The sequence below is a fragment of the Furipterus horrens genome, unplaced genomic scaffold, assembly GCF_987537825.1.
Source record: "Furipterus horrens unplaced genomic scaffold, mFurHor1.1.pri manual_scaffold_10, whole genome shotgun sequence".
NCBI classification, from domain to species: Eukaryota; Metazoa; Chordata; class Mammalia; order Chiroptera; family Furipteridae; genus Furipterus; species Furipterus horrens.
In genome coordinates this window covers 73,814,385-73,829,300 of record NW_028327180.1, presented here as the reverse complement: position 1 = coordinate 73,829,300, position 14,916 = coordinate 73,814,385, and positions in this window count along the sequence as shown.

Here is a 14,916-nt window from a genome sequence, read left to right as displayed (position 1 = left end):
TTTCTGAGAACACAGCCAGAGACCCCTGCGGCTTGTCACTTTAGTCAGGTGGTCTCTGACCCCCAGAGGGATGTGCTTATGCGCACGCACCTTGCCCACTGCAGCCGTTGGCACTGCTGGGGTTCGGGCAGCTCGGTCTCTGCTCTGCGAGTACAGCCCTAAGCTGGCTCCTGCCTCCCCAGCCAAGCTGTCCTCACCCAGCTTTCCAGAGACCAGAGTTCTGCAACGACCAACTACAGGCCTTGGTGCTTGAAGCGCAGATGAATTTCAGCACACAGAATTAACTCTCCTTTAGATTATTAGTCAGCCAAGTACTAGTCTCACATTGTGCATGCACCTACAGTTGGGTTCCCTGACTCATGAAAAGATCTTCCCAAAGAGCACTTGCAAGTCTCCTAGAAGGACCGCAGCTGTGTGAGGCTGAGTCGGCGCTGAGCTGTGCTGCACTTAGAAGCAGCCAGCCTTGTAGGTTGACCCAGGTCTTGCAAAAGCAAGGGAATTTGGCCGTGAGGGACCTGCGGTCCTTACAGGTAAGGCTGGGTAGCAGGGTTGCTGACTATGGCTAGATACAGACCCATGGGATCCCTGCAGTGACCGTGAACAGTCTAGGTGGCCAAGGAGGAAGTGCCGTAGGAAGGAGTAGCCCAGATGCTTTTGAGCAAAGGAGTGACCCGCTGGGCGGTTTAGAACAGTAGGAATGTGCTGCATAAGGAGTCAGGAAACCAACATGTGACTGCCATCTTCTAGTTGATCCTGAATGCACCGTATTAGCATCCTCTCCTGCCCCTGCTGCCTTTGTAAAATGGGACCACACTGCGTTCTCTGCCTGCGAATGTGCAGGGCTTTACAGACTTCAGTCCTGTGATTACAAAAAGAATGATGAAGGCGGAGTCTAGGAGCAGCAGGAAGCTGCTCGGGCCAAGGAGGCTTTGGTCCCATGTCCCAGCAATCCAGGGTGCTGCTGGAGGGCCCCGAGGCAGAGCAGAAATGTGAAGGGGACATTTCCAGGACAAAGCACCCAGTGAGCCCAGTGGGCGTTGCTGGTGGTATGAGAAGGCCAAGTGGTGGGGCGGGCACTGCTTTCAGAGTCAGATGAGTAGTCACGGAAGTGCCGCTGAGGTGATAGGCTGGCCGGGTGGCCGAGGTGGACAGCGGCAGCGTGGGGCCTAACAGATAGAGGGGCCCTGCTGAGGGAGGGAGAGGAGAAGCGGGTGATGTTCGCCATCACGCGTGAGCGGACAGGGAGCTGGGCACTGAGGGACCCAAAGGCGGCCCCTGGAAGACCGCTGAGACCTCAGGGGTTGCAGAGGCAGAGACTGACTGTACCTGCCCCTTGGTGCCCTCTTTCTCCAGGGCTGGGCCCAGGTGGGCTCCTGCCTACCTCCTCAAACCTAAACCCAAACCCAAAGGGGAGGAAGAGGCTGGGGTTGGTTTGGTAAATTCTGAAATGCCGCCAGCTGGTGTTGCTGGAACGGGGGGCATGCAGAAGGAACCCTGGCAGTGGGCTGTTTGGGACCTGGTATGGCGGGGGCTTCCTGCCTCAAGTGGCTCAACCTTAGGAGCTGTACCAGCACAGGGCACTCTGGTCTCTTAGCTGGAGGGAGAAATGCCATCTGGGGTATCTGCTGTTCCCCAGCATTTGCCTGGGGTTGAAAGTCAGCGAGGCCTGAGGGAGGTGTCAGAATTGCATTGAAGGCACATCTGATAGGTGGGACTCCGGGTCAGAGGGGCCAGATCAGGCCATTAGAGGAGCAAGAATAACTGGGAGCACAGGTCAGGTGGAGTTGGGCTTTGTCTAGGTAACAGCGACACAGGGAAGGCAGTCCAGGAATGAGGCCAGTGCTACCAGGGAGCCCAGGTGGGCAATGCCAGCTGCCCCAAAGCCCCTGGAGCTAGTACTTAACGGTAGCAGCTAGAAGAGGTACAGGGGTGTGCTAGAACCGGACAAGCCCTCATCCTGCCAACGGGACCCTGGCAGGGGCAGTAGAGGAGCAGCTTTGAGTGTGGCTCTGGACAAGCCTGGATTTGAGACCAATGTAAAAGGTAAAGCAAAGGCCCCTACCTATCTTCTTAAGTTTCCTGTATTTTCTGAAACTTGTGTGTGTATATGTGTGTGTGTATGTGTATATCCTTCTCATTGCACAAATAAAACACAGCACTGCTGTATACCTTGCTTTTATCTGTTATTGGCAGCATGGAAGAACAACCTAGTTCTTTTTAATGGCTGCTTAGTATTCTGTGGCATGGTGTGCATTGATTTAGCTAATCAGTCTCCAGTTGACAGACACTAAGGCTATTGCTAGTTTGGGGTTATCTTGATATAGTAGTCCCAGCACTCACCTTTCTCTGAACAGCAGGAAGATTATTTTTGTATAAAAACCCTAGATACAGATTTTCTGGGTCAAAGTTGTATGTACCCCCCACCCCAATTCTCTTTCAGAGGGGCTCTACCCATTCACACCTGTGCAGACAGTGTTGAGAGTTATCAGTAATGATAGTAACACAGTGCTGTTGTGAGGATTAAATGAGATGATGTATAAAGTTTTCACCCAGGGCCTGCCACATCAGGCTGCAGGCCGGGGCTCACTGCAATCTGGATCACTGGTCGAGCATCAAGAAAGGTGCTGGTTTGGGTTTCAGTCACTTCAGAGAAGGGGAGGTGGCAGGAAACAATGGTCTGACAGCTGCTGAACAGGTGTCACCTTTATTCACACATTCAAGAAATGGTGTGTGGGAATGGACCAGTGAACCAGGTAGGCGTGGCTCCCACCCTGGTGGAGCAGCAGTCTGGAGAGGTTTGACAGCCAACACGTCTCCAAGATTGTGTGCTAAGTGCTATCAGCACGGATCTGCTGCTCATATTGCCCCCTGACTGGGTCTCTCTCTCCCCTGCCCTGCCCTACCCCTCCCCTGCCCCAGTGTGCGTGGTGGAACAGGAGAGGAAGAACGACGACTGCGCATGTCAGGCAGCCTTGGCTGCGTGCTGGGCTGCCCTCTGCTGCTGCTGCCTCCTGGACAACTTGGAATGAGCAGCCAAGACCCAAGTGCTCCCTCCAGGCGTGCTGCCTCCTGTCACTGGAATAAACAACTAGTGCTGCACAATTTCCATTTTTTTCTTTCTTTGAAAAATACCTGATCTACAGACTTTTAAATTTTAGCACTTGAGAAGGGTGTGAAATGGTATCTCACTAATCTAATGTGCCTTCCCTCATTACTAGTGACCTTGAACATAAAAATATAGTTTTGATGATTTGCTTTTACAGATTTTGTGAATTGCTTTTATATATTCTTATCTCATTTTTTCTATTTGCCTTTTCTTACTGATTTGTAGGTAGTCTTTAAATATTTCCACATAATAGTATTTCTCACTTTTATAGGTTTGCATATATATTCTCTCTTAACCTTTCTTAAAGTATATTTTCTAGTATGAAAGATTTTAAATATCATGTTTATCAATCTTCCCCTCATGCTTTGTATGTTTTACTCTTTGAAAAATAAATTTCTATTCTAAGATCATAAAAATAAGCCTATATTTTCTTCTAAAGTTTTTTCACATATCATCTTTAGTGCACCTAAATTTATTTTTGATCATGGTGTAGGTTTTGGTTTTCTTTTTCCATTTTTGATCGTTCCAACACCATGTACTGATTAGGTCATCCTTTAATCATTGATTTGAAGAGGCTTGTCATTCACCAAGTTCCCATATATGACTGGGCTAAAACCAGAAGTCTGGTGTGCGAAGCATCTTCCTCAGCCCCAGCACATGCCCATTTTTCTTCCTCAGAATTTTCTCAGCTAGATAATATGAAAAACCATCATCTTTGGCGTTAACTGGGATGACATATAATTTACAGAGTAATTGGGGAAGGAGTTGACATATTTACAGGATTTTCTTCCTGTCCTGAACAAGGTATCACTCCACTTATTTTTGTCCTCTTTTATATCCTTCAATAAAGTTGTATCATTTTCTTCATATAGCTTTTGCATATCCTCCTTTGGTTTTAATACTGAATTTCTTCTGAGGTATATTATTATAGTTTTAATGCTACTGTGAATGAATTTTAAAAAAATACCTTTTTAGTGAAAATAATTTCTTCTCTCCAGTGGGGTCACAGATTAGAAAATCCTAACCCAGTTTTATCACAGCATTGCCTTGGAGCACTTTAAACTGGGAGAAGCAGTTCTTTGATCTTCCCTTTGCATACTCCCAGGGAAGCACCCACATTCATTCAGTAAACGCTAAACAGCTCCAGTGTATTAGGTGATGGATCACACAGAAGAGACTCCATCCCTGCCCTCATGGGCCTCACACTGTAGGGAGGGAATCAGAAACTAAATGATCCCACAGGTAATAATGGACATTCTATTTTCCTATGAAGAGAAGATATGTATTTCTATGAAAACATAAAAGGGGAACCATCTTGCACAGCCTGGGAGGAATCTGAAAGACGAATAAGTGTTAATAGGCAAAATGGTTGGAAGAAGAGCAGGTGCAAAGACCCAGTGGCCAGAGAGAACATGGCTTAATTGAGGAACTACAGTCAGTGTGGCAGAGAGCAAGTGGATGTTGGAGAATAGATGAGAAACAGACAGGAGCAAGACAAGGGGCTCATAATCCCAATTAGTAATTTTGGCATTTGTCCTGTGAGTGGTGGGAAGCCATTGGAAGATTTCAGGCAAAGGGATGATGTGATCAAATTTGCATTGTAAGAGATCCCTTTGGCTTCCATGTAACAGAATGGTTTGGAAGGGGGCTCAAGTTCACTTGGTGAGATGATGAAGATACATGAATGCATTTGAGATATGTGGAAGTAAAATCAACACGACTTGGTGATGGATTGGATATAGGGATTGAAGAAGGGAGAGTCAGGGATAAACCCTGGGCTCTTAACTGGAAATTGATGCCTAGTAGTGGTATTTGTGGAGGTTGGAAACAAGGAAAAGGAACCATGTTTGGTTCAGAGGGAAAAAATCTAGGTGAGCTTTGAACATGTTAAGAGTGCAGTGTCAGGGTGACTGAGACATTCAAGTGGAGACATCATGTAAGCAGTTGTATGTATACCTGGAGCTTGGAGGAGAGTTGGGCTGCAGATAGAAATGTGGAAAACACTGGTATATTGGTGGTAATTGAGGGAGTAAATGAAATAAAATTGGGTAGAAATATGGAGGGAAAAGAAAAAGTAGTAGTATGGGACTGAGCTTCAAGGAAAACTGAAGTGGACCTGAGGATGATGAACCTGCGAAGAAGTCAGAGATGGAAAACCAGGAGAATGGGGTGTACTGAAAATGGAGAGAATTTGTATTAAGAAGAGAGTGATCAAATGCTGCCAGGAGGTCAGGTGAGATAAGAACTCAGAAATTCTACTGGACTTAGCCACACTATTATCAGCAAGGGGTGGACTTCTCTCCAGTTCCTGTTCTGTGAAGGACACCAACAGGACTGCGAGGACCAGAGACAGGGCTCCTCAGGTCCAGAGGAAGGCAGACATTGTGTGGGCATGAAAGAGACAAGCTCAGAGGTACAAAGAACCAGCTGGTCATGAAGGCCTGAAACGCTTGCCAAAATGAGGAAAAGCACGCAATACGTTCCAGAAAGGCCAGCCACCAAGTAAGGGCGTCAGGCTCATGTCACTCAGCTCTGAACCCACAGAGAGAAGATATTGCTCCTCATAGAATGTGTCCCCTGGGGTGGTTGTTGGAGGGTCTGTCAGATAGATAACCCAGCATATGACCATCCTTGCTCTGCAGAGACCCTGCTGAACAGCAACAGTATAGATCAATGGTTCTCAACCTTCCTAATGCTGCGACCCTTTAATACAGTTCCTCATGTTGTGGTGACCCCCATCCGTAACTAAAGCATAGTGATTAATCACAAAACAACATGTAATTAGATATGTGTTTTCCAATGGTCTTAGGCGACCCCTTGTGAAAGGGTCGTTCGACCCCCCCCCAGGAGTCGCAACCCACAGGTTGAGAACTGCTGGTATAGATCCTTCATGACTACCATTTCAGACTTACTGATAGTTTTCCAACTTTTCTAGTATGTTTTCAAAAGAAACTACATACGGCTCCAGTATGGGCAACAGATACTATGGAACTGCAGTTGTAGCAAGAAGGGTCCACCCCCCCACCACCACCTTTTTACAGAACCCCCGAGACCTGAGGACTGCATTTCAAAGCCTTTGATCTATCTAGATTTTCCAGTACATTTGGCCAAGCCCAGATTTGGGCTGGATGGGTTTTGCCCTGGAATATACTTCTGGAATACTGCCTCACAAGCGAAATCAGTGAGTAATGGCTCGTGTATCCTGTTAAGATCTGGAGGGTACTTTATTGCTGGGTTATTTCTGCTTTTTAGCGATTATAAATTTATGTGCAGGTTTTTCTGTGAACATAATTTTCATCTCTAAGGGGAGTGGTCTACCCAGGAGTGGAATTTCTGGATATGATTGTGTTTCAGAAACCACTACTGATTTCCAGAGTGGCTGTACCATTTATATTCCTATCAGTAATGAGTGAGTTCCAGTTGCTCTGTACCCTCACCGGTACTTTGACACTATTTTTTTCATTTTAGCCATTCTCATAGTAGTATCTCATGTGGTTTGAATGTGCGTTTTTAAATGCCTAATGATGATGTCATATACTTACTTGCCCTCTTTGCATCTTCTTTGGTGAAGTGTCTATCAGGTCTTTGGCCCACTTTAAATTGAGTTGTTCTCTTACTGTGAAGTTTTTTGGGTTTTTTGTTTGTTTTTAAGATTTTATTTATTTATTTTTAGAGAGAAAGAGAGGGAGAGAAACATTGATGTGAGAAACATTAATTGGTTGCCTCTTGTACACGCCTCAGCTGGGGACCAAACCTGCAGCCCAGGCATGTGCCCTGACTGGGAATCGAACCAGTAACCTTTCACTTTGCAGGACAATGCCCAACTGAGCCACACTGGTCAGGGCTCTTACTGTGTGGTTTTCAGTCTTTAATATTTTAGGTACAAGTCTTTTGTTGGAGACTATCTGCTTAACAGTGTCTTCCACAGAGCCCAAGTTTTAAATTTTAATTAAGTCTACTTTATTTATGTATTTGTTTGTTTATTTTCTTTTCTAGAGCATGCTTTTGTGTTGGGTCTGAGAACTCTGCCTAATCTCAGGTCATGAAGATTCTCATCTATGTTTTCTTTAAAAAGTTTTATAGTTTTGCATTTTACATTTAAATTTATGATCTACTTTGGGTTTTTATATAAAATGTGGTTTAAGATGGTTCGGACTTCGTATTTTTTTGCATGCCAATTTCTTCAGCATTTGTTTGAAGACTACCCTTTCTCCATTGAATTGCTTTTGCATATTTGTCAACCATCAGTTAACCATCGTCGCATGGTCTGTTGTCCTCTTTCGTTTCTTTGGTTTGTGTGTCCATCCCTTTGCCAATACCATAATTGTCTCGGCTATTGTATCTTTATATTAAATTTTACTTAAAATAAGGTAGTGGGATTCCTCTAATTCTTTTTCAAAATTGTTATTCTAGTTCTCCTGCCTTTTCATAAATTTTGGAATGTTTACCTACAAAAAATACTGCTGAGTTTTTTATTAGAATCAGATTAAATCCATTGATTATTATGGGGCCTGGTGGGTATTTCAGTGGGATTGCTTATTCACTCTTGTGTGCCATAATCTTTAATGGTGCGAGGCAGCCTGCTCCTTCCTTCCTTTGTGTGTTGTGATTATTCTAGAGTTAAAGCCCTATCTTATGACTGATAACATTGGTATCTTTTGAAGTTTAGCGGTAAATGAGGTGTGGTCTGCATCACATTGGGTAGGAAGTCATGAAAAGATGACTAGAATAATGAGGGGCCTATGGGCCAGGCCATGTTCTGGGTCAGGTAAGCCACCATCATTCACAGCCTTGGTTTCCATGAGTCTCACTGCTGAGCAGGTTGTGAGCAAGATTGTGACGGTTTGCCAGCCATTAGCAGATTCTCCCTGCTGTGGGGTGTTAACTCCCCTGCCACAGGATCTAGAGCTGTTGTGTTCTGGGGGTGATCATTTTTCTTCCCCTCTGGATTTTCCTTAATTTCTTCTGCCTGGCATAGCAGACCCATTCATACTTATTTCTCCAAAAGCTGCATTAGAAATATACTTGTAATATATATGATGAATTGTTTTCTCCCTTCTGCTATAGTAATGTCACCCATGACATCGGGACTTCATACTTGTGGATCCCTCACTCCCCCTTTGATCTTTAAAGTGACTCTAACCCAGCTCACACCCGCGGTTTCTGCCTGAGGCAACGGTACACCTTTAGCAGAACTGTGGGTGCCCAGGAATCACCCGTTGCTTGTGTTCTCATCCTGTGTATTCCTGCCATTATTGCCCTCCCATCCCCTCTGTCTCTTGGCTGACCATAGGATAAAAGAACTGCTCTACAAACTAAACAAGAAACGGGCTCTTCTAAGGTGTCTCTTCCCCTCTGGGTATGAGATTATTCGCTAAAGTCTTGTGCAACAGAAATGGGGCTATAACCCTAGTAAACTGTTCGAGCTTGACTTTTAGTGGCTTCTTCTCTCACCATGAGAGGCTCTTCATTATCTCCACATATTTACAAAAAACTAAAATTATCTGTAAGCCTTTCATTTTCTAAACTGTTCAGCCCTCCTGTGAGCTGTGGCATGTCCATGTGGGTGCCTGCACTCACTGGGCCTCAGGTGTGTGCTGCTCCTGAACTCCTGGCACCTCAGTTCTTTAGTTCTGACATAAACAGTGGAATATGTATCAAACTATGAAGGGATAACATTTGAAATGTACTACACAATCTCACTACGAATCCCTGTGATGAAACTTTGTAAACTGAGATCTTTTGACTTAATACCCTTGTCCTCATCGAATTTTCCTGTTATATAAGACAGTAGCTTCCACAACTGTCTTCCCTTCCTATAGAGGAGGAAGCAGAGGCTCCAAGAGGTCAAGTGCAATGAAGAGGTCACCCAGCAACGAAGAGAGCCAGGTCCTCAGCTTGGGTCTGCCCAATCCCCAAGTTGGCAGCAGGGATGTGGGTCCTGGTTTTGGCCTCTTTTGTGTGTGTGTGTGTGTGTGTGTGTGCATGCATGCGTGCACGCACGTTTATTTCCTCAGTTATTTAAGTGGTGTGAGTTCTACTTTCTCACTTGCAGAATAGCATGGTTTTACTGGAAAGTATCTTTGGTCAGTTCCCAGCACTGCACTGAGTGTCACATGAGGAAAGTGGCATGCACTTGTATGTTCTCTCACACACACCCTGTTCAGGCTCCTCAGCAACTGTCTTGTCTTCTGCAGCATCTCCATTTGGGAGGTAAGCGGGTGGGAAGAGGAGGAGGAGGATGGTCCCTTCATTTTAATATTCTGTGACCATGGATAGAAAATGCTGTCAGCCCCTTTACCCCATTTCTGCATTTTCTTTTCCTAGACTAAAACAGGCTGGAAAGAGAGCTGCCTCTTTAAAGACACTCTTTTGTCCCCAGAAAATTCAGTTCCTTTCCTGAGAGTCAATTAACAAGGCCACCAGCCCTAATGGAATTTTTAAGGTTCAGTTGTGGGCCGATCACACACGATTGATTGGCTTTTTTTTTTTTTTTGCATAGTAGAAACACCTTACTCTTCAGTTTTTAGTCTTAAATATGTACAACCCGTGTAAATTGACCATTCTCTTTCATATCATGTTTCATATCCGTTTCTTCTTTCGGACCTTAGGGTCTACACTGTCTTCATGATAGTCACAGACTCATCACATGTAAGCAGATGCTCACATACTATGTATGAGGGTTTCCTTACTCCCTTTATGTAAGGAAATGGGAGGTTTCTAAATAGTTCACCCTCTCCAGTCTCTGAAGGGTCTCAGCACAGCTGAAGTCGTGTGTATTCTGCTTCCCTAGCCCCCAGGACACACAGCCTCTGCCCAGCCACAGGGGGTGGTTCTCCTTCCCGTTTTCCCTGTGAGCAGCTGTGCTAATGAGCAGCTGTGCTAAACACAGATTGCTCGTTCCTCTGCTTTTGTCATCCTGTGATAATTTGGGGCCACACGCACAAATGCTGATCTGAATGTGAGTGGGTTGGAGGAGCCCCTGTCCACACAGACCCAGAATGAGAAGTTCCCGGCGGTTCCTTCTGTAGGGTGTCATCATATTGTGGCTCCTATTTATGAAGTCCTCCCTTCTTCACTTTATGCCAGGTCCTAGGCCAAGCAATTTACATTGTCTTGCTTTTGTCATAAAATGTAAGCTCTTAGGCACTGCTTTCCCCATTTTGCAAGTGAGAAGATTGTGGCACAGGGAAGTTGTGATTTGTTCAGGGTCAAATGGCCTGTTGGTGGCAGCACCCCTCCAGAGCCCGTGTACATGCTGTCCTTAAACAACGAAACCATCCATGGGATGGGTGGCCAAGAAGTCAGAAGCAGATCTCCTAGGGGTGGGGGGTAGGGGGTGGAGACGCCTGCAGCCACCTCTCCTCCTGACCCCTAGAGGTGCCTTGTTCTGGGCCGTCACACCCACTCATCTGCCTGGAGACTGCCAAGTGGCTGCCAGGAGGGGGACCCTGAAATTCATTCCCTCTCCCAGGTGGTTCTGAGGTCATGGGCCCCAACTCTCTTGGGGACATACTCTGGAGCAGGGCAAGGACTAGATCTTGCCCTCCTGCTCAGAGGAGAGGCCTTTCACCCTTCCGCACACGGCCGCATTTCAGATCACTTGCAGCCAGTCTGCTGTCTAATCTGCAATGAGCCTAATCTTGATGTGCAGAGAGCACTGGGCCAGGTGACAAGCCTTCTAGGACCTTTGATTACTACATGACCTCCGTCAAGTTACTTCCCTTCTTTGAGCTCAGCATCCTCTTCTTAGTAAAAAATGACTGGCTGCCATGATCCCCAAGACAGTTGCACCTGCAGTATTACATTCTAAGAGGTCTCAGTCGTTCCAGGGTCTACAACCAACCCTGTCCTAGTGGCCCCAGCAGGTCTAGCCCAAAGCCAGGACCCAGGAGGTGATGGCAGTGCAGTCCTGCTTACCAGACTGGCACAATGTCAGTGTACTTAACTGGTTTTACTGTTTATAGAAAATTATCAGGTCTACTCTTCATAGGACTGACAGGTAGACAGGGCTAAAGTGCAAGCTGGCCTTATGACTGAGCAGCGTGGGGGACTGGGTCCCATCCCTCCTCTGGACGCTGTGGATGAGACGGGCCTGGGTTCCCTAGACTCTGGTCAGAATCTCAGAATGTTTGGTCTGGGCTGAGAGGGCTGCTTGGTTTTATCTAGCAACTATGTCCTTCATATGGTGGCAGCTGCACTTGTGGAGATGTCAGAACAGGGCCAGCAAGCTCTCACCCTTTCCAGACCAATCCACATAAACACCTGGCACTGTCTAGAGAGTGATGGCAGGCTGAATGACTGATCAGCTGGGTGGCAGGCAGCGATGTCGCGAGTGGGCAGGTGAATTGGTTGGGAGTGGGTATCTTGGCACACTGAAGCAGAGAGAGGGACGGAGACTCGGAAGACATGGCCTCACTGGACTCTCAGCTTCACAGAAGAGACAGTGAGGCCAGAGCTGAAGCTACAGGAGGCATGAGGAACAGAGCAGGCAGAGGCCCAGGTGGCCGGGGAAAGGCCCCAAGCTTAGCAGGCAAAGGCAGCTGCTGCCAGAGCCTGGGCCAAGGCTGTGCCAATGCTGCCAGCCCTATATCCCGCCTCCCTGTGGAGGAAGAAGAAAGTGAAGGTATTCCTGACTTCTCTTGTCCTTAACTAACTTCAGCCTCCAGAGAAAATTACACACTCCTGATCACCTCTGCTTTTCCTAGCCACCCTCTTCCCCATTGCTGTCCCCCTCAGCATACTTACCTGGTGCTCACGGGTTTGCGCAGGTGACACAGTGGCCCTGCCTTTAGAACAGGTTTTCTCACCAGTGCAACCCCCTGTGCTGAGTAACAAGTGAACCAACTACACATGTACATTCAAGAAAAGTTGGAAATGAATCCTCAGCAAGTTGTGTGCTCTTCCCCTCTCCCCTGTGTGGAAGGGACAGGATCCATCAAGGTTTTACTTCTAAGGTGCTGGAAGATATTTCCCTCCCTCTCTGCCTTTTGATCTGGGCAGTAGGAGGGCTGTTCCAGCATCCTTTGATACCTCTGGAAAGGCTGGCTGGGCATCTGCTGTTGGCTTAAGATGCTCAAGGTGGGCTGAGGGCGACTGAGGCTACAGGCCTGCCTCTGGCAGAACTCTCATTTCCACGGGGGACACTTCCTGGAAGGTGCCGTGGCTGTGGTCGTCTTAACAATTGAGGAGCAGCCCTGGGTGCCAACACTGGTCTGGGCCCTGAGAGGCCAAGGTGTGGCTTCCTAGCTCCTGGAGCAAGGAGGCCCCAAATACCAGAACTCTGTAGGAGGCCCCAGTCTTTTTGTTTGCTTATTCGCCTTCCTGGGCTGTGATGCATTCACAAATGGGTGGGCCTAAAAGGCTCCATTACCTCCAGCACCTGATTAATCATTTAAAATGTCTGAGCTGAGCAACTAAAGGTTTCAGATTCCAGGAAGCAGCTGACTGAGGAGCCTTCAGCTGAAAAGGCCTCTGCTCACATTTCTTGCAAGTCATCTCTGCCCTGGCCCGTGTGGCCTGAAACTCCACTTGCCCACTGCCTGCCCAGACCCAGGCTGTGTGAATGGCACCCCTGGGGATGCACAATACAGTAGTCCTAGAACTTGGGGCTGCTGGTTGATGTGTCTGTTGGGCTAGGTGGTGGTGGGTTGGTGGCCCTAGAGGACAGGTTGGTGACCCTACAGAGGACCCCAGGTCTTGGCGGTCAGGCTGTGTGCCTCCAAGCATCTTCCATCTGTCTACTGTGCTTCCAGCACAGAGGCAAGAGGGTAAGTGGGGCTTCTGACAGAAGCTGCTCAGCTCCTCCCAAAGCTGCTGTGCGCCCAAGATGTGCCTGGGCCTCTGGGTCACAACTATATGCTCATACACCCCTCTCCCTGTACCCCTCCCCCCGCCCGCCACAATTCCACATGTATTCACACAGCAAAGTTCTGAGTACCTGCCCCTTTGTAGGCCCCACCCAGGGCTGGGGCTGAGAACACTGAAGGTGGGTGCCATCGGGCTCTTTGGGGGCAAGAGAGACATGCCAGTGAAGGGTGCCCCTCAGCCTTATCTCCAACTCAGCCGTAGCTTTCTGGGAATAGTCCCTTCAGTCCCTTCTTGCCTGGGGCTAGGGCACAGGCTTCTGGTACTGGTTGAATAGGGTGGTCTTGGCTACTGAGACACTAGAGAGCAAATGGGAGGGTTAGCCTTTTGGCTGATGTGCATCTAAACCAATGGCCCAGTCAGGCCCTGCCCCTTCTTCCAACTGGCCACAGGGGGGCACTTGATCTCCAAGGAGCTCAATCTGAGGAGCCCCCGCAGGCACCAGAACCTCTGTCCCCACCTGGGCACTGGCTGCTGAACTGCCTGGAAGGGCAGTGCCCGCTCCCACCCCCACCACCAACTGCTCTTGGATCTCTTCCCCCCTTTTCTTTTTTAAAAGCTTTTATTTTGAAATAACTTTAGACTTCCATATGAGTTGCAGAGATGGTACAGTTTCTGTATACTGTTCATTCAGCTTCCTGTTTAACATCCTACATAACCACAGTTCTGCCCCCTTTTTATGTCCGCTTGCCAGAAGAGCCAGTTGCCAGGAAGGCCCACGTGGCCTGGATGGGGAACACCTGCACTGGCCTCATCTCTGCCTCAGCTCCTGCTGGATACGCAGTACTGCTAGTGAAGGAAGCTTCAGTGCACGTGGGTCCCCTGGCTTCAACTATCCAGGGAGGGTGTCATAGCCCAGGACTCAGGCAATAGGGGCTGCATACTGACTGGCCAGCCAAGGGGTGTGGGAGCTCTCAGGCAGATTCACCCACTGGGTGTCCCGGGGCAGACTAGGCCCTGAGACTCAGTGTGGCCAGCACCTTCTGGGGTGCAGTACCTCAGACCCTCCAGGTAGGTAAGGCATCTAGGAAGACCCAGTTGAAAAATATGCCATATCTGGACCCCACAGTGGGTGCTATGAGGAACTGTGAGGCCTTCCTCAGAGTAAGTTGCTCTAACCCCTAGACCACCCCTCCCCCATGTACTCTTTCACTACCCCATCTTCTTGACAGTTTGGGGGCAGAGATTCTGTCCCCACCTGATGGGAAGGAAAAAGTCATAAGGGCTTTGGAAGACTTGGTTGCTCCAGGAAAGAAGGGATTCGGGTTTGTGAAGGACGTACAGCACTAACCACCCTATCAAGGCTGACGCAGCCCTCGGATCTGGAGTCCTCTACTCTATCACCAGACCGACTGTTTCTAACCTCCGTAGGCCTTGTCTGGGAGTAATGAGCTCAAAGCACCCATTGCCCCAAGTTTTGAAGTATATCATGTGAAATACGCCCTGGCAAGGACAACAGGAACTAAAGGAAAAAATAATAGAGGAAGTGAGACGGGGACATTTTTGTTTCCCTAAGCTGCCCAAGGGTCTGTGGTTCGAACAGGAGGGAAAAGCTGGGAGAAGGGGAAGCAGTGAGGAGATGGGTGTCCCGATACCTGTACCACAGGGCTGGGAAGACAGAGCATGGATACTGGGCATGGAAGATCCTCAGCACAGGCTCTGGCACTTTTATGAACCCCTCAATAAACGGTAGCTTAAGAGAACCGTCAGGGCCTTTCACATGGCAACCTAACCTTGGGCTGGGTCTGCTCCCAGAGCTCGGAGGGGAGGCACCTCTGTATACCCCAGGGGCAGCAGAGCCAGGGCTCTGGCAGGGAGAATACAGGAAGGGGTTATTCAAGAGGTTCTGCAGCCAACTGTGTCTTCAGTTTCCATGTCCAGAGCTGCCCATCCTGGATCAAGAGGAGGTTGGGGACTTGGGCCTGTCATCTGGGCAGATGGCA